Source organism: Phyllostomus discolor, chromosome 1 (genome assembly GCF_004126475.2).
Source record: "Phyllostomus discolor isolate MPI-MPIP mPhyDis1 chromosome 1, mPhyDis1.pri.v3, whole genome shotgun sequence".
Classification (NCBI taxonomy): domain Eukaryota; kingdom Metazoa; phylum Chordata; class Mammalia; order Chiroptera; family Phyllostomidae; genus Phyllostomus; species Phyllostomus discolor.
In genome coordinates, this window is record NC_040903.2 from 150460698 (window position 1) to 150481494 (window position 20797).

Here is a 20797-nt window from a genome sequence, read left to right on the forward strand (position 1 = left end):
TTAGGACTGTGTAAATGTAACTACTTCTTAATAGTTAAGCGAGAGATCAGTGCTGCCATCAGGTAGAAACAAGGTGGAGAGCCAGATAAAACGAGGTGCCAGGTTGAATTCTGCCTGTGGGCCTTCTGTTTGACACCTGTGAACTATACTATAAGGCCATAGTAATCAAAACAGTGTGGTAGCATGGCACTCACATAAAAACAGACAAATAAATCAATGGAACACAATAGAGAGCCAAGTAATAAGCCCAGAGCTTTATAGTGCATTACTACTCAACAGAGTAAGCAAGAACATACAATGAGTTTAAGATACTTTATTCAATAAATGGTGATGGGAAAATTGGACAGATACATGCAGAAAAATGGAACTAGACTACCTTGTTACACCACACACAAGAATAAATTCAAAGTGGATTAAAGATTTAAATATTAGACCTAATACGATAAAAATCATAAAAAAATATAGGAAGTAAAATCTTGGACATTGTTTGCAGCAATATCCTTTTCAGATATATTTCCCCAGGCAAGGGAAGCAAAAGAAAAAAACAAATGGGACTACCATCAACCCAAGTTTTTGCGCAGCAAAAGAAACCATCAACAAAATAAAAAGACAACACAGGGAATGGGAGAACATAGTCACTGATACATGTCATAAGGGGTTAATGTCCAAAATTTGTAAAGGACTTACAAAGCTCAACATCAAAGTAACAAACAAAACAAAACAAAAACCAAACAAACAAAAAAACAAACCCAATGAAAAATTGGATAAAAGACCTAAATAGACGCTTCTCCAAAGAGGACATACAGATGGCCAATAGACATATCCAAGATGCTCAATATCACAAATCATCAGAGAAATGCAAATAAAAACCACGATGAGATATCATCTCACACCTATCAGTTTGGCTATCATCAATAAATCAATAAAAAATGCCAGCAACGATGTAAAAAGAGGTGAACCCCTTTGCATTGTTGGTAGGAATGCAGACTGATACAGCTATTGTGGAAAGCAATATGGAAATATCTCAGAAAATTAAAAATGGATCTGCCTTTTGACCCAGTAATCATACTTCTGGGAATATGCCCAAAGGAAACCAAAACAATAATTTGAAAGAACATAAGCACCCCTATGTTCACTGTAGCATTACTTACAATCACCAAGATATGGAAGCAGCCCAAGTGTCCAACAGTAAATGAATGTATAAAACTATGGAACATTTACACAATGGAATACTACTCAGCCATAAAAAATATTTTACCTTTTGTGACAGTATGTATGGACCTGGAGAATATCATCCTAAGTGAAACAAGACAGAGAAGGATAAATACCATATTATTTCACCCATATGTAGGATTTAATGAATAAGCTGAACTAGCAAGCAAAATAGAGATAGACTCATAGAGACCAAGATAACAGCTAAGGGGTAGAGGAGGGTAGGGAGTAAAGAGATTGAGCAAGAAGGAAAAAGCACTCATGGACATGAGCAACATTATGGCAATTGCGGGGGGTAGGGAGGTATAAGGGGACCAAATAGTAATGGAAACAAATTTTAAAAAAGATATACAAAAAATGGAAAATGTTTTGGAATTAGGCAGTGGTGATAGTTGCACAACCTTGTGAATATACTAAAATCTGATGAATTATATACTTTAAAAATGGTAAGTTTTATGATATGAGAATTGTATCATGTTTTTTAAAAGGTTAAAAGAAACTAGAAAAAGAGCCAATTAAATCAACATAAGTAGAAAAAGTAGGTAATAAAGAGAATTAATTAACTAGAAAATAATAAATAAATTCTAATTCTCATTCTGTGGCACCAATAAAATTGATAAACCTGAGTCGGATTGATCAGAAAAAAATGATACAAATAAACAATTTGAAGAATGAGAGAAGGTTCTACACAACAGACATGATATTAGAGAAATAAAGGGATACCAAGAACAATTCTATGCAAATAAATTTAACAACTTAGAAACTTAGAGGAAATGAACAAATTCCTTGAAAACTACAAACCACCAGAACTGGTATTTTCTGTTAAAAAAAAAAACCCTCACTCAAGAAAATCTTACCCTCAGATGGCTTCACTGACTGTTTCTACCAAGTTCAAGAAACAGAAAATACCAGTTCTACACAAATTCTTCCAGAAAATTTATGGAAAGAAATGCTTTCTCACTCATTCTGTGAGTCCAGCATTGCCCTAATATCAAAACCAGAAAGATATTTTGAGAAAACTATCTACCAGTATTCCTCGTTTTTTATAAATATGTTAAAAATACACACATCTAAAATTTACATAGATATAAAAATATTCTAAGTGCAAAAAGAGACTCAATACTGCATCATACAAGGTTGTTTAATACTCGGTGTAGAGTGATTTTAATACTAAAAAAAATCAATATAATTCTACACTTTAAAAAACTAAAAATTAAAAATCCTATGATTACTTTAACAGGCATAGAAAAAGCATTAGACAACATCCAATTCCCATTTATGATAAAAACTCCCAACATGATAGGAATTGAGGGTGTCTTCCCAAACCTGACAATGGGCACTAATAAAAATGAACAGCCTACAGCTGACACCACACATAACGGTGAGAAGACATGTTTTCCCCTAACATCAGGAACACGACAAGGATGTATTTTGCCACTGCATTTAACATTGTATTAGAGATTCTAGACAGTACATAAGAAGTAATAAAAGCATCTAGATTAGAAAGAGAAAAGTAACACTGTCTTTATTCGTACATGGTATGATCACCTATGTAAAAAAATCCACTGAAACCTATAGAAAGGCTACTAAAACTACTAATAGTTTTGAAAACTTACAGTTACAAGGTTAAGTTCAATAATCAATTTTATTTATCTGTATAGCAACAATTGAAAATTGAGATTTATAAAAGATATTTATAATACCATCAAAAATATAAAATATTTAGGGACAAATCTGACAAAAGACGTGCATGACCTATAGCCTGAAAATGCCAAAAAGTTGCTGAGAGAAATTAAAGGTGACCTAAAGTGTTCGAGAAATATACCTTGTTCATGGATGAGATAATTCGCTATCGTTCTGAGGCCAATTCTTCCCTAATTCATCCACTGATTTTTGGATAGTGATGATTATGTTTGCCATTTTGATAATGATGCTCAAATCATGAATATGTACATATCAAAACTTATCAAATTGTACACTTTAAATATGAGATTTCATTGCATGTCAATTATACCTTAATAAAACTGTTTTTAAAAAAAACTGCAAGAACCTCTTCAATTGTTTTTGTAATGTAAAGTTCAACATTTTAGGTTGAAAAATACGGGCTTTAAGATTTTTCTACCAGTTAAATTGCTTCAGGAAAATAATTTTACCTCTTTGAGTGTTGGTTCAGCCATCTATAGAACAGAAATAATAAAATCTGGCTGAAATGGCTGTTGCTGGGATGATTATACTATGCTATCTACAGTGCCTAGGCCAGTGCCTGACAGCTGGTATTTAAAATGTCTTAAACTCAAGGTAACAAATGCAAGCCATTATCAGCTACTGCTTAGAGTTCAGTCACTGCTTAAAATGAAGAGACTGAGGCATAAAAGAACTATCTCCCTTAGTTCACATTTTGCCTACGGCTTATCCTGAGTTTATGTAATAAACTTAGTAACTTATGTAAACACTTAATAATTTACATAACCTTATGTTATACAATTTAAAAACTTGGAGATGATCATGATGAACACCATGATTTGTTTCTAACACATGAATTTTGCTACAGTTTGGTTTGCACATTATTTTTTATGTAATCACAGCCTTAATATATTGAGAAGTAATTCTGTTGCTATTGACTTTTTAAGAATTGAAAAATTGAAAAAAAAAGAATTGATAAATTTTAACCTAAAGCATGACAAACCACATGTCATTTGAAACGTACAGTTTTCTTTCCTCTAAAGCAAAGACAGCATAAACTTAACACTTATCTATGAACTGCAGTAGTGGGCGTTACTAGCTTTATGAGCAGGGGCAAGTCAATAACATTTCTAGATCTCATTTTCTTCATGTTTATAGAGTAAGGCTTGGATTGCATGACATCCAAGATCTTACTTAGTCAACTTCAAAATTGTATTGCTGGGGTAGTATATGCTGAATTCTTTGAATTCTTTTTGAGTACCATGAGCTAAACAACCTTGGATATTTCAAAGCTTTTGGTTGAATATTTAAGATAATTTTGTAACCATCATTAAAATACATCTGTGTTTTATCACAGCACATTATTATAAGCTTATGGGGATTGTTCTTGGATAATAATCAGCAGAGAATTTAGAGCTCTTTAAATTAGAGAAACAACTGACTAGAACCACCAATACCAATATCATAATGTCTGAAGGTTACTACTATTTTAAATTAAATGTCAGTGAAAGGTCCAAAGAATGGTATGGATTAGATTATTATATTAATTACCTTAATTTTTAAAAGATTTTATTTATTTTTTTAGAGAGGGGAAGGGAGGGAGAAAGAGAGAGAAACATCAACGTGTGGTTGCCTCTCACGTGGCCCCCACTGGCCTGCAACCCAGGGATGTGCCCTTACTGGGAATCGAACCTACAATGCTTTGGTTCGCAGCCCATGTTCAATCCACTGAGCTATGCCAGCCAGGGCCTAATTACCTTAATTTTTAAAAAATTTAAGTATGCACAGGATTTAATTTTTCTAGTTTGGTGAATCTGGAGTATATGTTTCAGAATACGCAGTGTCGTGCTAGTTCAGCAGGTGACAAAGCATACCTGATTATATCGGGCTTTGCAACAGCCCATGTTTTATTTGGGGTTGCAAAACTTGGAAACAAAAGAGAATATGGGTAAATAGGATTGATTTGCATGTGTGTGCACAAGTGGATGTTATTGCCAAGATTAAAAAAAAAATAAGTGATAGGCAAGTGTGTTGTTCATCTCCCTATTTTATGAAGTTTTACCTTTAAAACTTGCCTAATTTATGTTAGTGCATGTTGTTTTAATTTAAACCCATATGAATGTGCTGTGCTGAATATAATGCTATGGAATTCACAACAAAAAATTTTAACTTAATGGTGTCTTTAAAATCTGAAGAGCAAGATCAGAGATAATAAACATGTGTTTTAGTAAACAAAAATACTCTTGCACTTTTATATATTCACATTTGTGTCTGTGTGTACTTGCAGAGGGACACAGATATGTACACACACTTAAGAATATTTTAAAGGAAACTTGTCAAGCATCACAATAGAACTTGAAGAGAGCATTCACAAAATCTTCAAACCTCTAGAAGATACCCAGAATAATTTTTTTAGAAATGGAACAATAATTATAAAATATATTGTGTTAATAAATCAGAAAAGGCGCTTGAAATAATCTCATAAAATGTTATAGCTTAAATAATGCCCTTCATCAGTATTCTTTGTTTAACATTTTATGTTTATTGATAAATGAAGATACATTAAATAATTCAAAGAAAACATTAGCTGCAAGCAAGGAATTAATAATTGATAGGACTGGAAGGACTCTTTTCACTTGGGAAATAGATAATATTAGCTTAATGTGGGGCTGTAGAAACAGAGGAAATGTAATGGATCTGCCGGCTTTAAACTGATGATGGTTATTGTGGTCTAAAACTTGCTACAAAGGCAAAAGCAGGGCAGCTCGGCAAGCGCAATAGATTTCACTCCTAGGAGCTGACAGTGCAAACTGTGGTCTGATGTGCCAGATTTATACCCGGGAAGAGACATGATGATCACTACATATACTAAGGAGATGGAAAAATAAGTAAATGCAAGTTAACCATAAGTGGAAATGGAAAGAAAAACCTTTGGATATATCAATGTGATAAAAAATAAAGAGATTTTTACTTTTCTCCTTAATTGTATTTGAGGACAGATGCCACTTGGAACATAGCTACCTTGATTTTGGCAAGAAACACCCATCGTGAAGTTGTAGATTCTTGCAGCAGTTCAGGCAGTAGCTCCAGCTGCACTTGTGGCAAAGCTGGTTATCTTTGGGGATTTGTGGAGGATGAACACCCCCAGATAGAAGAGACACATATGTGGCCTATTTCCATCTCACCTATGTTAGTCCTTCTTCAAATATTAGAGAAAATTGAGTCATACACATCTGGCAGTTCCAGAGGTCATTAATTTTGTCCTGTCTTCTCTATCTCCTCTTTCACTCCCAGTCCCTGGAGGAGACAGTTATTCTTGAGTGTGCTCAGGGAAAGTTCAAGTTACTCCCTGGTAAATTCATCTCTGACATTGGGAAGGACTCTTTAATTTGTAATCTTTATTTGTAATATTTATAACTTAAATATACATCTTTAATAATTATGTGTAATCTTTTTTAGCCAAACTGAACCTCTAACTACTAATAGCCGTTTCATAAATAATCCCTATTTATCACTTTTGCCTTAGACACATGAGTTTCTAAAAATGTAGATTTGTAACTAGTTTCAAAAATTACTTTTCAGATAAAATTTCAGCCACTTACAAAGTCTACTGATTCTGCAGCCTACCCTTTTGGGCTGATGTGGAATTCCAAATTCTTGTATATACTCAACTTTAAGGAAACAATAATGCTTTTCATAATTTCTTTTTGGTTAAGTATTCCAGATCAAAGTCCCTTTCCTCTTATCCCCACTCTACACACAAAATTTACAAAATAGCATATAAGAAAAGAGTCCAAATATATTTCTACTTTCCTCAAAGTTCTGTTTCATCATTTGAAGGAAAAAGAGCTAGAATGGACATAACATAAGAGACCTCTTTTAGCCCCTGGTAGGCAAAACAAACAGGTATAATGAGCAAGATGAAGAGAAACAAACAAAAATGCAGAAAGTGTAAGCAACTAACACTGCTAAAGAGCCCCAGGCTATTATTGCCATGCACAAAGAATAGATTAGGTATCACCATATATTTAACTTTCAAGCAAAACCAGAAATGCAATTTTTTGTATGGCATCTCACAAGCTTGAAATGTCTGACCAGATTTAAACAACTAATCTTACTTGGATTGGTCCATGTTATACAGATCAAATAAATGTGTCTGTGTGATCGTAGATCTGGCGAGTGAGTCCAGCAGAAACCCTGGGTGCACTCAGAGCTCCCTCCTGCCTTCCCAGTAAGGCATGAATTCACTTGCAGTAAGAAGTCTCTCATTTGTGCAGACTCAAATCTATCTTTGGATCTCTCCTTCCTTTATAAGCCAGTCTTCAGAAACCAAATAATTTATAACTTAGTGATAGTTTGCATTTTAAAAATTATTCTTAAAATTAACTTATGAAGAATGTATATGTACTATAGAAAGTAAGAAAGTTACCCACAATTCCACCATCTCAGAGCAACCACTATTTCTAGTTTACTGTATTACCTTCTCTTTCATTATCAAAAGCATATAAATTTTATATAGTAACTAAATCATAATGTATATTAAGTTCTGTTGAAATGATACTTTCTATTTGTTAGGGGTTCTCTTGTGCAAACTAAAAACACTTTTAGAGAAGAATACTGATTTTTGCATAGGTTTTAAATGTATATTTTTTGTAAGACCTAGACCTAATAACTTTATAATTGTGATGAGGACAAACATTTTATACTAGCCAGTAAGAAAGCATATTAGAATTAATTCAGATCATTTATGGCATGCTAGAAACAACCAGCATACAGATGTACATGGAAAATTCCAAGTTCAATGAGGAAATTGCTGTTAATCAGCTACTACCCTCCATTCTGAGTTTTTCAGTTGCTTAAGAATGTTTATTAACCTATATTTTTTTCTCTTCCACATATTATTCATTACTTAGCTTTATTTTTAATCTTTCTTTTAGTGTTCTAGGCTTTGTGCTATGTGCTGGCAATACAGAGACAAGTGTGATACAAACCCAAGCTTTGCATAGTGGCAGTATCATAGCTGATGAGGTTTATCCAAGGCATGATTATTACTGATTGAAAAACTTTCATATAGGTACAATATTAAAAATGCCAATAAATAAGTACCTATCTATAATAACCTTAAATGTAAATGGATCAAATACTCCAATCAAAATAGAGTATCTGAATGGATAAAAAAGCAAAACCCATATATATACTGTCTACAAGAGACCCACCTCAGAACAAAAGATTTCTACAGGCTGAGAGTAAAGGGATGGAGAAAAGTATTCCACACGAATGGAAGTGAAGAAAAGTGGGGGTAGCAATAAGTATATCTGACAAAATAGACTTCAAAATGAAGGCCATAAAAATGATAAAGACCATCATTACATAATTCTAAAGGGAACAATCCAACAAGAGGACATAACCATTGTAAATATGTATGCACCCAAAACATGAGCACCTAAATAAAAAACTCTTGGTGGTCTTTTAAGGAAGATATCAATAATATTGTCATAAAAAGGGGTTTTAATACCCCACTGTCAATAATGGACAGATCTTCCAGACCAAAAAATCAGCAAAGATATAGTGGCATTAAATGACACACTAGATCAAATGGATTTAATTGATATATATGGAACATTTCATCCCAAAACAAGAAGTATATACTTGTACATTCTTCTCAAGTGTACATGTATCAGCCTCAAAGATAGACTACATGCTAAGCCACAAAACAAGCCTTAAGAAATTCAAGAAAATTGAATTTCTTTGTCAAAGAATCCTGTCAAGCATTTTCCTGGATCACAATGGCATGAAATTAAAAATCAACCCCAATAAAAAGACAAAAACATTCAAATACCTGGAGACTAAATAGCATGTTATTAAAGAATGAATGGGTAGCCAATGATATCAAGAAGGAGATCAAAAAGTTCCTGGAAACAGATGAAAATGAACACATAACAACCCAAAACTTACAGGACACAGTGGAAGCTATCCTGAGAGAGAAGTGTATAGCATTACAGGCCTACTTCAAGAGCAAGAAAACTACCAAATAAACAATCTAGCACTACACCTAAATGAACTAGAAAAACAACAACAATGGAAGCCCAGAGCAAATAAAAGGAGGGAAATAATCAAGATCAGAGCAGAAATAAATAATATTCAGACTAAAAAAGAAACACAGAAGATCAATGAAACCAGGAGGTGGTTCTTTGAAAAGATAAACATGATTGATGAACCTGTAACTGGACTCATCAAAAAAGGAAAGAGAATGCAAATAAGTAAGATCAGAAATGAAAGAAGTGAAATAACAACAGATATCACAGAAATACAAAGAATTTTAAGAAATCACTATGAACAACTATATGCAAATTGGTCAACCTGGGTGAAATGGATAAATTTCTAGAAACATACAATCTCCCAAAACTGAAACAGGAAGAAGCAGAAAATCTGTGTTGACCAATAACAATGAATGAAATAGAAGCAGTGATCCCAAAACTCCTGGTAAACAAAAGCTCTGGACCAGATGGCTTCACAGTTGAATTTTACCAAACATTTCAAGAAGAACTATTACCAATCCTTCTCAAAATATTCCAAAAAATACAAGAGGAGGGAAGACTTCCAAGCTCTTTCTATGAGGTCTGCAGTATCCCAATTCCAAAACAAGGTAAAGATACAACAGAGAAAATCATAGACCAATATCCTTAATGGACAATAAATGCTAAAATCCTCAACAAAATATTAGCAAACCAGATCCAGCAATATATCCAAAAGTATGTACCATGATCAAAGTGGGATTTATTCTGGCAATACAAGGTTGGTACAATATTCACAGGTAAATGTGATTCATCATGTAAACAAAACAAAAGGTAAAAATCACATGATCATATTAATAGATGCAGAAAAAGCATTCACTAAAATCCAGTGCACATTTATGATAAAAAATGCTTAGCAAAGTAGTTATAGAGAGATCATACCTCAACATAATAAAGGCCATATATGAAAAACCGACCAATAATATCATTCTCAATGGGCAGAAACCAAAAGCATTCTCCTTAAGATCAGAAACAAGACAGAGATGCTCACTTTTGCTACTCTTATTCAATGTAGTTCTGGAAGTCCTAGCCACAGCAAGGAGAAGAAGAAGTAAAAGGCATCAAATTGGAAAGGAAGAAGTAAAGTTGTCATTATTCACAGATGACATGATATTACACAAAGAAAATTTTAAAGATTCTACCCCAAAACCACCAGACCTAATAAATAAACTCAGCAAAATAGCAGGACACAAAATTAATACCAGAAATTGATGGCAGTTTTATACACCAATGGTGAGATATCAGCAAGAGAAACTAAGAAAACAATTCCATTTACTATTGCAACAACAACAAAAATAAGGTGCCTAGGAATAAACATAACCAAGGAGGTAAAATATCTGTACTTAGAAAACTATAGGCTATGGAAGAAACTGAGAAATAAAAAAGTAAGTGGGAGCATATACCATTTTCATGGATTGGAAGAATTACATCATTAAAATGACTATTCTATCCAAAGCAATCTATATATTCAATGTAATTCCTATTAAATATCAATGGCACAGTTCAAAGAACTAGAATTAATATTCCAAAAATTCATATGGAACTAAAAAAGACACTAAATAGCCTCAACAATTTTGCAAAAGAAGAACAAATCTGGAGGTATCAAAACTCCTGATATCAAACTATACTACTGGGTGGGCCAAAAATTTGTTTAGTATTTTCCATACAATGGCTCTAGTAGTGCTTATCTTTAACTTCATTCAAAACAATTTTATTACATTGTATTGTGACAGCAGTCATATCAATGTGCATTTTAAAAAACTTACCAAAATTGGTGAATTTTTGTGTAGCCATTTTAATATTGAAGATGGAAGAAGATATGCAACATTTTGGCATATTATGCTTTATTATTTTAAGAAAGGTAAAAATGCAACTGAAACACAACAAAGATTTGTGCGGTATATAGAGAAGGTGCTGTGACCCATCAAACATGTCAAAAGTGGTTTGTGAAGTTTATTAATACTATTAACATTTTGGCCAAATAATCCTTTGCTGTGGGGCTGTCTTATGCATTGGAAAATGTTTAGCAGCACCCCTGGCCTCTACCAACTAGAAGCCAATAGTGAGAGAGAGATGACACACTCAAAATACCCAAATCTATAGTTATTGGTGAAGATGAAAATGTGTGTTTTAAAGGAAAAAAGCTAAGTGGACTTTTTGGCCAAACCCATATATGGTCACTGTAATAAAAACAGCCTATTACTGGTATAAGAACAGATCAGGGGAACAGAACAGAGCCTAGGAATAAACCCAGGCCTATGTTTGGTATTTGAGAAAGGTGGCAAGAATATACAATGGAACAAAGACAGTCTCTTCAATAAATGGTCTGGGAAAACTGAACTGGTACACACAAGAAAAAATGAAAGTACACCACCAACTTACACCATATATCAGAAAAAACTCAAAATGCATAAAAGACTTAAAGTAAGTCACAAAACCATAAAAATTATAGAAGAAAACATAGGCAATAAAATCTCAGATATTCAATATAGAAATATTTTTACCAATAATATAAATCTCCTAAGGATCTGAAAATAAAGCAGAAATGACACAAATGGAACTACATCAAATTCAAAAGCTTCCATACTGCTAAAGAAACTATCAGCAAGTTAAACAGGGAACACACTATATGGTAGAACATTTTCACCAGTGATACATCTGACAAGGGATTAATCTCCAAAGTATACAAAGAACTAACACAACTCAATGCCAGGAAGACAATCCAATTCAAAAATGGACAAAAAGCCTGAATAGATACTTCTCCAAAGAGGACATACAGAGGGTCTGTGGACTTATGAAAAAATTCAACATACTAATCAGAGAAATGCAAATTAAAACCTTAATGAGATGTCACCTTATGCCTGTCAGAGTGGCTATCATCAATAAATCAGTAAACGAAAAGTGTGGAGAACAGAGAACGCCAATACACTGTTGGTGGGAATGCAGTCTGGTGCAGCCATTGTGGAAAACAGTATGGAATATCCTTAAAATATTAAAAATGGAACTCCCTGTTGGCTCAGCAGTCCCACTTAGGGACCATTCCCCAAGGATTCTGAAACACCAATGCAAAAAAAATTATGTTTATAGCAGTGCTATTATACCCCATGTTTACAGCAGTGCTATTCACAATAGCCAAGATTTGGAAACAGGCTAAATGCCCAGCAGTAAATGAGTGGGTAAAAAAATCCATGGTACCTTTATACAATGAAATACTATGCAGCTGTTAAAAAGAAGAAACTCATATTTTGCAAAAGCATACGTGGACCTGGAAAAAATTATGCTATGTGAATTAAGCCAGTCAGTGAGAGAAAAATACCACATGATCTCACTTATATATGGAATCTAGTGAACACAATAAACTAACAAACAAAGAGTAACAGAAGCGTATATGCATAAAACAGACTGTCAGCTGCTGGGGCAGGGGGAGGGAGGTCAGGAACAGGATGAAAGATGGTGAAGGGACTAACCAGAGAATATTTATGCACAACTCATGGACATGGACAACAATATGGGGATTGGCTTGGGGAGAAGAGAGGGGAAAGGGTAGGACTGGGTAGAGATGGGAAAAGGAAGAAAAATCAGGAACAAATGTAATAGCATAAACAATAAAAACAAAATTAAAAAAATGGGATACAAACCCAACCTCCTACCAAATTTTTTTTAGTTAGTGGTATAGTTAAGAAAATGTGTAACTAAAATCCCATAATAGTACTCAGAGAGAATACTATAGGACCTTGAAGGTCTGAAGCCCCCAAACTTAAATGAAAGCCTATAAATCCTGAGAGGAGCTCAGCACATTATTAGTATGACAGTATTTCCTCATAATTTCCACTTCTTACATTGTCCACTTAGGGTATCTGGATAGTTCCTGGTCATGTCTGCATGTAATTTATTATTCCACATAATGTTCTATATGCTTTCGTGGCTTATTTTTGCCCTCTTTCATGCTTTTCTTATCTGGGATGAATTTTATTTTTCCTTTGATATATTTTTTTCAATTTGTAAATGCAATTCTATATTGTTTTATCTAGTTATTAGTTTTTGAAATTACTGCTCACTTCTTGATCATATACTATCTCAAACATTAAAAAGCATTTATATTAATAAGTATCAGTTAATTTATATTACTATACATATCTTGTAGAATATCCATAGTCTCTGTGCTCATAGAAGCTTCATTTTAGGTAATAGAGGTACTAGATGGTACTGAATCTTAGGTTGACACCTACAGAGTCTTAGAATTTTCAAACCAGTCTCAAGTGTATTAGAAAAGACAGGATGAAATGACCAATTTATATCATTAAATAACACATTTGACTTTCCAGCCTAGTTAAGTGTCTCACCTGTACTGGTAGGAGAAGGGACTGCCTGTGTACCACCTGAGGGCAGACACAGCTTGTGCCCAGGAGCCTGAGACTGCTTACCAAGACCCACCCAAGACTCACGACCTAAGTACCACCCAAAAGCCCCACTCCTAATACTGCCACATTGACCATTATGATTTCAAATCATGAATTTGGAGGAGACATAAATATTAAGATCATAGCAGAGGCAGAACACACTGACAAGAGCAAGTCTGAGGAAGGAAGGAAGAGAGCCAGACCAGGTAGTGTGTTGGACTCTGGAGGAGGTGGAAAGGTATGCACACTCCAGGAGCCACACACAATTCTGTCTGATCCCTGAATACTCCCTCAACTAGTTATTATTTTAGCTTGTAGGTCTCTTTGTGCCATAAAAACATGATTTGGCTTCTGATTCTAAATCAGATTTGGCCTGCTATTGACTATTCAACAAAATTAGGAAAGCAAACATAGTCTGTGGGTATAAATTTCAGAAGCCCAAACATGCCCTGTACCTACTTATTTATGAAGCAGGTATAGCATTTTATAGGAATCAGTTATAATCTGTTGTAAGAGCATCTATCATCAATGCTTAAGAAGTTAGAAATTAAAATAGCTTAAGTTATATATTACACAAATGTTAGCTATTGAGTATATTCAGAAATAAACACACAAAATGTCACTTAATTTATGATAAAAGTGTCAAAATATAAAATGGATAAAGTCTCTCAAATGAATGGCACTGGGAAACTAAATAATGCATACCAAAGCATGAAACTGACCACTATTTCATGCCATACAAAAATTAACTTGACATGGATTAAAGACTTGAATATAACTCCTGAAACCATAAAACTCCTAGAAAAAAATGTCAGCTCTTTGACATTGGTCTTGGCAATGATATTTTGGCTTTGAAACCAAAAGCAAAAGCAACAAAAACAAAAACTGACAAGTAGAACTACTTCAAACTAAGAAGCTCTGCATGCAAAGGAAACCAACAAAATAAGGTAACATGAAATGGAGAAAATACTTGCAAATCATGTATCTGAGAAAGGTTAATATCCAAAACAATAAGGAATCATACAACTCAAAAAAATCTGATTTTAAAAATAGAGTATCTAGATAGACCTTTCGCTAAAGAAAAAATACGATAGACAAAAGGTACATGGAAAGGTGCTCAACATCACTAATCATCAAAGATATGCAAATCAAAAACTCATTGAGATACTACTTCAACCATTCCTGTTGGAATGGTTACTATTGAAGGAAAAGAAATAACAAGTGTTGTGAGAATGTGGAGAAAAGGGGCCCCTTGAACACTGTTGGTCAGAATGTAAATCAGTACAGCCACTGTGGAAAACAATATGGAGGTTCCTCAAATATTAAAAATAAAATTACTGTTTTATTCAGTTATTCTACTTCTCAGTGTTTATTCCCCCCAAATAAAAACACTTGAAAGGATATATGCACCCCCATGTTCATTACAGCATTATTTACAATAGCCATGATATGACAGCAACTTTAAGTGTCTAGCACTGGATAAATAAAGAAAATGTGGTTGTATAGACACAGTGCGGTATTACGCAACCATAAAATAAGGGAAATCTTGCCATTTGCAACAACATTGGTGGACTTTGAGGGCAATAGGCTAAGTGAAATAAGTCACACAGAGAAACACAAATACTTTATGATATCTTATGTATAGGGCATCTAAAACAAAACAACACAAACTGAACTTATGGATACAGAAAATAGACTAATAGTTGCCTGAGGGGGAGGGAAATGGGTGTAGGGAGTTAAGTGTACAAACTTTCAGCTATTAAATCAAGAAGATATAATGTTCACCATGCTGACTATAGTTATTAGTGCTGTATAATATATATATATGAAGGTTGCTAAGGAAGTAGATCTCAAAAGTTATCACAAGAAAAAATTATAACTATGCATGGTGACATTAACTAAACTTATTGTGGTGATTATTTTTGCAATATACAGTATACAAATAGTCAATCATTATGCTGTACACCTGAAACTAATATAATGTTACATGTCAATTATACCTCAATTTTTTTTTAAAAAAAGAGTACATTAAGCTCTTTTAAGAGCTTAATGCTATGAGTGGTAGTAAATAAACAGCCCCTGCCTTCCTCTCATCTTCAAACGTATTGATGAAAAAAGACACGTGTGGAACAGTTGCAAAACAACAAAAGAAATCGCATCATTAAAGCCCAACACCTCTTTCTATTCACTGGAACTTCTCCATTATGCAGAAATTTGATGCAGAAAAAAACAAAAGAAAACAAAACAAAAACCCTTTTATTCTAGTTTGGCCACAGTAAACATCTGAGTGTGGTGAAGCTGTGAAAATAATCTAACCTCAGCCCTTGATTCCTGATTCAATATGGCCTCTTCAACAGTTAATGAAATTCACATGTCTGAGACTCTCCAGCTTGGATCTCTGGCTTTGCCTGATGGGCTAAATCAGGGTATATTAAGTTAAACAGCTATTGTGTGCAAAGAGGGAAGAAAGATGAAGGATACTACACTAAAACCAAAAAGCAGAATTCAAACTGATATTAGAAATAACCAATCAGTGGGAACCCAGTGAACCAACCCTGCCCACGTAAAGATTCCTTATACTGAGCATATAAAAGATGGGCTAAGGAGCAGTGGCAGAAAGTGACATTTTTTTCTAGCCACTATATAGTTCTTCTCTGGAGGAGCTGGCAATGACAGGAGACATACATGTCTAGAACTTTGTTTTTCAAACTGTGATTACTGCTTTTAACAACGTGACTGTAACTGTTCAGTCAGCGATGCTTCTAGACCAGCAATTTCCAACCTTGTTCATCTCATGGCACATATAAACTAATTACTAAAACTCTGCAGCATGCCAAAAAATATTTTTGCCCATCTTACAAAAATAGGTGTAATTTTGATTCATTCACACCAAATAGCTATTGTGTTGACTGTTGTTACTTTTTTGTGTGTGTGACAATCTAAGGAGATTGGGGTCCGTGCCCCAACTAAACAGTCAGGTATTTCATGTTCTAGAACTTCTTGCATCACACCAGTTGGCAATCACTGCCTCAGAATGAAGCAGACCAGGCAGAAGGGCTGGGAGCAGCTGGCAGGGATGAAACACATGATCACTTTACAAAGGTGAGTCACCAGTAAACAAGCAGAAATCCCAGCCAGCTGGTTCCTAGCTGGATTTCTTCATTTAAATTTTTTTATGTTCTCTGTCCATTTTTTTCTTCTTTTATTTTGGATTACTGTTTCCTAAATTTGGGGTGGGAATATATGAGGAAACTCATTCACAACCAGGAAAATAACACAGAAAATAAATCATTAAACTGATACTTGGCCCATAGCTTATGAACAATGAAGAACTGTTTGCTGTAACTAAAAAACACTATAATTGACACTAGAACAGGCAGACTGGATCTCCATTTTGGCTCTAACACTAGGTAGTTAGGTGGTCCTCTGCAAGACATAGCACATCCCTTAACTCAGGAATCGTCAGCTAAAAAGTGAGTAAGCCTCACCTTCAAGTCTGCTCTGAAAAGTAAGGGAAACAGTTTGCAGCTCGGCCAGCACTACCCTACAGCTGACATGTGCTAGGCAGTCAAGGTGGAGTGACCAATATTGTTAATAATCTTAAAATGGCATTTATTTGCTTCTTTAGTGATATCATAGAGCCAGAGAGAATTTTACTGGAATGTGGAGGCCTGAAAACTAATGTAAATTATGGTTTTCTCACCTTTAAAACTAAGAGAACTCCTGCAGAGCCCAGCCCTGCTCCTATGTAAGAACGGGCCACAGCCCCTTACCTGTCTGAAGAGGAGGATCACCTCCATGTTGGTGGCAGCCCTGTAGATCCAGCCTTGGCCATTGGGCTCAGCGTTCCTCAGCAGCAGCCTCTCCACCAGGTAACTGGCAGGTTCAGAGGAGAAAAGCAAAAATGCTCTTTAAGGGCTTCAAGATGCCGCTAATGACCCAACAAGCTACTGTTGGGAACCCGCCTGGGTTCCACTCGCAGCTGCCCCTGCTCATCCTCCTCCCCACCTGGAACCTTTCAAAAGTCTTTAATGTATTTAAAATCTATACCTATATAACTATTTCTCACCCCCTTTAACATACCTCTGAAGATGTTGCTGCTTTAAAACTGAGGATAAAACATCTTCTATTTAAAAAATTGTGTGTCTGGGTGTAACATCATTTATTCTTTTTGGAAAGGTTGAACAAGGTCAAAAATGTCCTTAGAGGGCACTGACCCATCCCTTCAAGTTCCTGGGTTTGGATGTCTCAGGGATGGGTCAGTGCCCTCTAAGGACATTTTTGACCTTTGGGATGACCCCACCCCACTCCTTCCTGTGCCCCTTGTTAACGAAAAAAATGATTTAAAAATTATATATAATAATGACTATTAAAAATATTAATTAAAACACAGAAAAAAGACATATTTAGCCAGCAAACTTCATCCATTTTCTCCACTCCCCCATACCTCTGTACCTATAATATTCCTCTTCTCTCACTCCCCCGATAGGGTCTCTCTTGCTCCCAGGTCACTGGTACTGTAACCATTTTCCGTGGCTAAAGGAGACTTCAAATGGATGGACTTGAGATGGGGAGATAAGACACAGGTAGGATGGGCTGAGAGGTTGGGGAGTCAGGAAGTGAAGGGCTAACCTGACTGAGAAACACTGAGGCACTGAGGATTATCAAGGATTGCACAGAGATTATACAAGGTAATCTATGCAAAAATACCTTGTACAATTCCTGTTTCATAGCAGTATTTAGCAAACAGATAAAAATACTGCTTTGAGGTTTCTGAAAGATAACTTCGATTCATGTGTGAATGTGGGATGTAGACCGGGGGCAAGGGGAGGGACGGGGTGGCTATAACCACAAGAACTTTGTAACATTTTGAGTAAAATCACAACATAGAGAACTTTGCTATAAAGAACTTCTCAATACCATTGTTTTTCATCTCCTTTGATCATATTATGGTCTATACTTGCAGAATAATAAAAAGAAAAATAAAATACTTATATTATTCAAGGCTGCTACTGAGGAAACACACACTACAAGGTAAAATACAGAGAACATGGTGAAGGAATTGGGGTGATAGAAAAATTAGAGTAGAAAAAATAAGACAAAGCCCAATAGAAATTAATGTATAGGCTACACTCTAAAGTTCTACACTGGTTAGAGGGAGACCACAGGTTTTATTCTGAGCTTGCATTACCTGAAGTAAGTAAGGTTACTAGGTTTTAGCTATCCAGAGTTATTCTTTTCTCTCACATGGTCAGTAACACTAAAGTTTGTCTTATGATGAAACTTCCAGTGAAAATATTACTACCTTCCCCACACTGACCAGTCCACACAATATCTTTCCATTTGGTTGAAAACTTCATTATGCTTAATCAACAATATTCTGCATATATTAGAAACATGAAGGCTGTGTTAGGCTGAGATGCAAGCTCAGATGCTTCACAAAGCTATGAGGGGAGTTGGAATGATCTTACCCTGAGGAAATGCAGGCCATTGTGGCCGGCATTTATTTGTCAATCCTTTCATTTTGGGGGGATTACTCAGTAAGGCTTCTCAGATCTACTTGTTTACTGGTTTACTAAAGGATGCATAAGTAGATATAGAAAATAATGATAAAGTCAACATGGCAAACAGAAGGACAAACTGGCAATTCTGTGAGAGGGGAAGTGAGAGAGAAAGAAAGGGAGAGAAACTTCAATCAGTTACCTCCCACATGCCCTCAGCTAGGGACCTGGCACAGAACCCAGGCATGTGCCCTTACCAGGAATTGAACCAGCAACCTTTTGGTTTACAGGCTGGCACTCAACACACTGAGCCACACCAGTCAGGGCTAGAATGCTCCCTTTTTTGATAAAATTTCAAAATGTTTTTTTTTTTACAGGACTTAGCAAACCCTCCCAGTGAAGAACTATAAGCCTCAGACAAGAATGAATGGTTGACACTGGAGAGCAGGGAGTATAGACTAAAGTGGTTCCCCTCAAATAGAAACACTTTGAAATATTAATTTTATCTTAAAAGTTCATGCAAAATCCATAACATAACTATGTTCCTTTAATAAAAAAGGCAAATTCAAAATAATTTCAGCTATCATATAAAATCTTATAATAAAATTGATGCTCTGGGGAGATGCGATGTTTTATATCATCCTGTGGTTTCAAGGGCTTGTCAGTACTGCTAGCAACTTCCCACAAGTATGTGCAGCCCATTTGAAAGGCAGGCAGGTATTCAATACATAATTTTCTCCAAACTTCATCATAACCTTTATGTGGAGGTGAATAAGGGACATTCTTATTCTCATTTAGCAGATATGGAAAATTAGACTTAAGAAAGTGAATGGTTAACTCCTACTTCCAGTTAGTAATGACCCTGGATCTAAAATCCAGGTCACTTAAATCTGTGATTTTTTTCCCCACTTGGAACCTCCATATTCAGCTTCTGTGAACCTTCAGTTCATATTTTGTGCAAATGTTATTCTAACTTTAGGTAGTCTTCCACATCTTGGAGATGAGAAAGTGATCTGAAGAATTCCCAAAGGTAGTATCTTATTGTGGTTTTAATTTGCATCTCTCTGGTGGCTAGTGATGTTGGGCATCCTTTCACACGTCTATGGGCCCTCTGTATGTCCTCCTTGGAGAAGTGTTTGTTCAGGTCCTTTGCCCATTTTTTAATTGGATCATTAGTCTTCCTGAAGTGGAGTCATGTGAGTTATCTAAATGTTTTGGATCTCAAACACTTGTCTGAGATATCATTGGCAAATATGTTCTCCCATACAGTTGGTACCCTTTTCATTTTGCTTATGTTTACTTTAGCCAAACAGAAACATTTTAGTTTGATGTAGTCCCATTTGTTTATTCTTTATTTCCCTTACCTTAGGAGAAATATCGAAGAAAATATTGTCATGTGGGATATCTAAAATTTTACTGGCTGTTTTCTTCTAGGACTTTTATGGTGTGCCAGCTCACATTTAAGTCTTTTACCCATCTTGAGTTTAGTCTGGTATATGGTGTAAGTTGGTAGTCTAGTTTCATTTTTTTGTGTATACCTGTCCAGATCTCCCAACACCATGCACTGAAGAGTCTATTTTTACTCCATTTTATGTTCCCACCTCCTTTGTCAAATGTTAATTGACCAAAATCACCATCATTAACATATCAACAAACAACAAGTACTGGCAAGGATATGGAGAAAAAGGAACCCTATTGCACTGTTGGTGGGAATGCAGACTGGTGTACCCTCTGTGGAAAACAGTATAGAATTTCCTCAAAAAGATAAAAATGGAACTGCTTTTTGATCTAGTGATTCCACTGCTGGGATTATACCTTAAGAATCTTGAAACATCAATTCAAAACAACCTATGCACCCCAATGTTCATAGCAGCATTGTTTACACTAGCCAAGTGTTGGAAGCAACCTAAGTGCCATGAGTAAATGA